Source organism: Oncorhynchus kisutch, linkage group LG14 (assembly GCF_002021735.2).
Source record: "Oncorhynchus kisutch isolate 150728-3 linkage group LG14, Okis_V2, whole genome shotgun sequence".
Lineage (NCBI taxonomy): Eukaryota > Metazoa > Chordata > Actinopteri > Salmoniformes > Salmonidae > Oncorhynchus > Oncorhynchus kisutch.
This window is the reverse complement of record NC_034187.2, coordinates 10,435,740-10,441,739: the sequence shown is the minus strand read 5'-3', so window position 1 is coordinate 10,441,739 and position 6,000 is coordinate 10,435,740. Positions and strand designations below refer to the sequence as shown.

Here is a 6,000-nt window from a genome sequence, read left to right as displayed (position 1 = left end):
ATAAAGGTTAAATAAATCCAAATGTATCTCTCTATTCTGCACACACACTGATTTGACGTATCAAGTTTGTTCTGCCTGCCTGTCCTATTACATGATCTATGCGCTCGTTGCTTTCACATGCCGTTCCATACAGTAATAGCTTTACCTCTGCAGTCTGAGGTGAATTCAAAGTTACTGTGTCCTTAAATAGTAGCCTACTCCTTATACAGCGCACTACTGTATCCCCAAGTTACGACTTACCTAGCAGGGTACCTCGATCACGAAGGAGGTTCCCCCGGGCCAAGGCTCGGCCATTGATGACCCCTGCAACTTTCACAAACGTAGGAATCTCGACTGCATAATTAATGGTAGTGGCGCACTGCGTCCACAACCTCCCCTGAGTAGAAAAACAAAACAAACAAGGGTAGTTACTATGGCATCACTCAAAGAGCTGAGACATCTTCATAGGAAGTTCTGTCGTTATGGAGTTTATTTCCCCATGTTTCCCACCTCCAGTTGTCTATTAGACCTGTGTGAAACCCAGCAGTTACATTTCCCTACCTGCGTCTCAGATGGCACCCTAATCCCTATATAGTGCACTACTTTTGGCCATGGCTCTGGTCAAACGTAGTGCACTATGAAAGGCATAGGGTGCCATCTGGGATGTAACCCCTGTGTTTATTCTCACAGGAGGCCATGCTGCTATTTTAGTCCAGCGTACATACACAGAGAAACAGACGCATGGATGGAGACAGAAACAAGGGCATGATTTTCTCCCTAAAAATACTATCTGGGGTTTAACAGCCTGCACTTATAGAGAGAGGAGACCTGTGAGCAGAGTCCATTTCTCAACAACATGTATTCATGAAACAATGGAGTTTCACCGATTCATACCACAAACACACAATTACTCACAGACAGTCATGCTTATTGAGAAATGTTACTGTATACAAAAGGCATAAGCCCGAAAACACTATCCCCTGAAAGCAAACACCAGTCCAGATTTAACAAAACAAGTGATGCCTTGTCCGTCCCCTACACCCCTTACACCTCGCAAACACACACACACACACACACAAACATGAACGGACACACGCACAGACACACACAGATACACAGACACACACACACAAACATGAACGGACACACACACAGACACACACACAAACACAAGGCAGGCGTAAGAGGCAGAAAAGACTCCCTATGTACTGATGTCATCCAGCTCCTTAAAACAGGCTAAGTGTAGCAGGAGAGAGTGAGGACAGGGTTAATGGGGGACCATAGCTACTATTGGCTGTACCACATGAAGCCTCAGCTCAGGGTATTGTTTTCCACCTCCCTCTACGGAAGCCCCCTGAAAGCACAGTGTCACAGTATAGAATGATCATGCTGCTGGAGGAGGGTTCGGCCAAGAGGGAGGGGTAGAAGGTGAATTGAGACTCGCCCCTCTTGCTGCCGGATGAGCTGTCATTCTACTCGGGAAGCACTTCCCTTTACACAGGTGGGGAGGAGGACATCTGTGAAACCACCCTGCATGGGTAGGGATGGGAGGGGAGCGCCCTAACCCTAACCCGAGTCACTGTTTCCACCCCAGTGGAGGTGTTGGTGAGAGTACCAGACCATTAAATAAAACAGGGATTTTAGAGGTCCTGCTTTTCGCATCTTCTGCTCAATGGTTGGATATATTACAAGGCTGTTTCAGGGCTGCGTTTCAGAATACAACTTAGGAAGAAACCACATGGAATTAGTGGTAGGCAAGTTAGGTCCCCAAAAACTTTTTTTTTTGGACCTAGTCAAAAATGTATTGTGTTAAAGGTTTCATGACGCTTGTATCTAAACCAAAGTACATATTTTTAAGATGTTCTATACATCAGTTGGGGTCTCTATAAGCTACAATATGAGGTCATAAACTTAGCATGAAAGTGCATCCTTGTAGCTGTTTGGGCTAATATAGTACAAATGTTTGCCTTGGGTAAGTTGAGCCAATGGCCATGGGACCTGGCCTATGTTAAAAGTGTTGTTTTTTTTAAGTACAAAGGAATTTGTTAAGTGTTAATTAGCCTGTGTTAAAGATGCTTAAAATTACACATACAAAAAAAATATGATTATGATTGTGTTGAATTGTGTTTGGGAAATAAAGATGGACATGGTTTAAAAAACTTGGTAGTACAGTGTATATGGTATAGTATAGTTTAATATAGTGTAGTATAATATAGTGTACTTTAATTTAATGTAGTCAAATATAGTGTAGTGTAGTATAATAAATTGTAGTGTGGTATAGTGTAGTGTAGTATAATGGTGAGCAGTGTAGTACAGCATAGTGTAAAATAATATTGTATAACGTAGTATAATATAGTATGGTGCAGTATAGAATAGTGTAGTATAATATAGTATAGCGTGGTATAATATAGTTTAGTGTTGTATAATATAGTGTAGTGTAGTATACTATTGTGTAGTATAGCGCAGTGTAGCATAATATAGTGTAGTGTAGCATAGTGTAGTATTATATAGTGTAATGTGGTGTAGTATAGTATAATATAATATAGCATAGTGTTGTATAATATAGTGTAGTGTAGTATAATATTATGTAGTATAGTGTAGTGTAGTATTATATAGTGTAGTGTGGTGTAGTATAGTATAATATAGTGTAGTGTACAGTCGTGGCCAAAAGTTTTGAGAATGACACAAATATGAATTTTCACATAGTCTGCTGCCTCGGTCTGAATGATGGCAATTTGCATATACTCCAGAATGTTATGAAGAGTGATCAGATGAATTGCCATGCAAATTAACTGAATCCCCCAAAAACATTTCCACTGCATTTCAGCCCTGTCACAAAAGGACCAGCTGACATCATGTCAGTGATTCTCGCGTTAACACAGGTGTGCATGTTGACGAGGACAAGGCTGGAGATCACTCTGTTATGCTGATTGAGTTCGAATAACAGACTGGAAGCTTCAAAATGAAGGTGGTGCTTGGAATCATTGTTCTTCCTCTGTCAATCATGGTTACCTGCAAGGAAACACGTGCCGTCATCATTGCTTTGCACAAAAAGGCCTTCACAGGCAAGGATATTGCTGCCAGTAAGATTGCACCTAAATCAACCATTTATCAGATCATCAAGAACATCAAGGAGAGCGGTTCAATTGTTGTGAAGAAGGCTTCAGGACGCCCAAGAAAGTCCAGCAAGCACCAGGACCGTCTCCTAAAGTTGATTCAGCTGCGGGATCGGGGCACCACCAGTACAGAGCTTGCTCAGGAATGTCAGCAGACAGGTTTGAGTGCATCTGCACGCACAGTGAGGTGAAGACTTTTGGAGGATGGCCTGGTGTCAAGAAGGGCAGCAAAGAAGCCACTTCTCTCCCGGAAAAACTTCAGGGACAGATTGATATTCTGCAAAAGGTACAGGGATTGGACTGCTGAGGACTGGGGTAAAGTCATTTTCTCTGATTTTCTCTCCTTTCTGATTGTTTGGGGCATCCGGAAAAAGCTTGTCCGGAGAAGACAAGGTGAGTGCTACCAGTCCTGTGTCATGCCAACAGTAAAGTATCCTGAGATCATTCATGTGTGGAGTTGCTTCTCAGCCAAGGGTGCAGTGCATGCTGACCAGGTCGCCAGTTGTACGGTGTTTCCTCCGACACATTGGTGCAGCTGGCTTCCGGGTTGGGTGCAGTGCAGCTTGGTTGGGTTGTGTTTCGGAGGACGCATGGCTCTCAACCTTCGCCTCTCCCGAGTCCATACGGGAGTTGTAGCTTTGAGACAAGACTGTAACTACTACCAATTGTATACCATGAAATTGGGGTAATTAAATAACAAACATCTAAAGACACTGAAGCAGGAAACTTTGCGATAATGTATATTTGTGTCATTCTTAAAACTTTTGACCATGACTGTAGTATAAACAGTGTAGTGTTGTATAGTCCAGTACTGTATAGTGTAGTATAACATAGTGTAGAGTAGCGTCACAATAGATGTAGCGTCACAACTAGCTGCAGTGCCGTGTTAGGTCACCCCTGGTGCTTGTTTCCTGAGTGTCCCTCCTCATTAATCACACAGGAGGCAGAAGAAGGGCACACACACACAACCTATCTGTGGTTGAGTCAGCCAGTGAGAGAGGCAGGATCATATAACACAAGGTTGTTTTTCAGTTTGAGGCAGACAACCCCTTCTGATCTCTGGCCCAGGGGCTTCTAGTCAAACAGGCCTCTTTCCCACAACTTACCCCCGCCCCCGTCTCTGGCTCAGGGGCTTCTAGTCAAACAGGCCTCTCTTCCCCACTCCTTACCTCTTCTGGTCTCTGGACCAGGGGCTTCTAGTCAAACAGGCCTCTCTTCCCCACTCCTTACCTCTTCTGGTCTCTGGCCCAGGGGCTTCTAGTCAAACAGGCCTCTCTTCCCCACTCCTTACCTCTTCTGGTCTCTGGCCCAGGGGCTTCTAGTCAAACAGGCCTCTCTTCCCCACTCCTTACCTCTTCTGGTCTCTGGCCCAGGGGCTTCAAGTCAAACAGGCCTCTCTTCCCCACTCCTTACCTCTTCTGGTCTCTGGCCCAGGGGCTTCTAGTCAAACAGGCCTCTCTTCCCCACTCCTTACCTCTTCTGGTCTCTGGCCCAGGGGCTTCTAGTCAAACAGGCCTCTCTTCCCCACTCCTTACCTCTTCTGGTCTCTGGCCCAGGGGCTTCAAGTCAAATAATAATAATGGTAATAATGGTATTTTAATCAATTTTAAGCATCTTTAAACACACTTTTTCCATTATACTCTGAGTCCTCTCTCTGCACCTTCACCAGCTCCAGTCTGAGTCCTCTCTCTGCACCTTCACCAGCTCCAGTCTGAGTCCGCTCTCTGCACCAGCTCCAGTCGGAGTCCTCTCTCTGCACCTTCACCAGCTCCAGTCTGAGTACTCTCTCTGCACCCTCCCTCAGCTCTAGTCAGTATCTAGAACAAATTACACCCTATTCCCTATACAGTGTACTACTTTTAAGGGTAGTGCACTATATAGGGAATAGGGTGCCATTTGAGACGTACTAAAAGATATCCCCCAGAGCACAGCAAGCTTCAAGTTTTATTAGTCGTATGTATAGGATACACATGGTATAGATCATCCAGCGAAATGTTACCTTGCAGGTTCCTTCTGAACAATGCAACAATAATAAGAAATAAGAAAAGATAAGAAAACCAACACAAAGTAAATGGCTCAGGAGAATTAACATTGTAATAACCCCACCCTCCAACAAAAACAAATTAAGTAAAAATCAACATGAGTAGGATTGCAATTTCCTGTTTCCAATTCCCATTTTTATTAAAGCTACTAACACATTGACCTAGCAAGTACCAGTATGCACTAAACATTTACAGTAGGGTTTTCAGCATTACTGAAAAGTATGCAGGATAAATAGCTACTATGGTAGCACAAATGCAATTGTTTCAAGACAGTGGAAAACAACATTGCCACCTATTGGACATTCATAGTATTACAAAACTGCTATAACACTAAGCTGTACTGTAGGCCTACTCGGGCTCAAACCCTGTCATGAATACAGGAATTAAAAGCTTGGGGTCTGTCATTGTACAACTCTAAAGGTACATACATCTAGAAGAGTGGTCTAGGACCTAGGACCTAAGAGAGCCCTAGGACCATGCCTCAGGACTACCTGACCTGATGACTCCTGGCTGTACCCCATTCCATCTGGTTGTACGGCTGCTCTGCCTGCAGCTATGGAACCCTGACCTTGTCCCGGACCTGCTATTTCAACTCCCTCTGTCTCTATTTCACTCTCTCACCTGCTGTCTCGACCTCTGAATGCTGAGCTATGAAAAGCCAACTGACTTTTACTCCTGACCTGTTGCACCCTCTATAACCACTGGTACTATTATCTGACCATCTATGAATGTTTGAACATCTTGAAGAATGATCTGGCCTTAATGGCCATGTACTCTTATAACCTCCACCCGGCACAGCTAGAAGAATGATCTGGCCTTAATGGCCATGTACTCTTATAACCTCCACCCGGCACAGCTAGAAG

The 6,000-nt window shown here is 44.0% G+C and overlaps 1 pseudogene; it reads left to right on the top strand.

Moving 5' to 3' along the window:
* The first annotated feature begins 232 nt into the window (after window positions 1–232).
* On the top strand, window positions 233–377 carry LOC116353525 (uncharacterized; annotated as a pseudogene).
* Window positions 378–6,000: the final 5,623 nt, after the last annotated feature.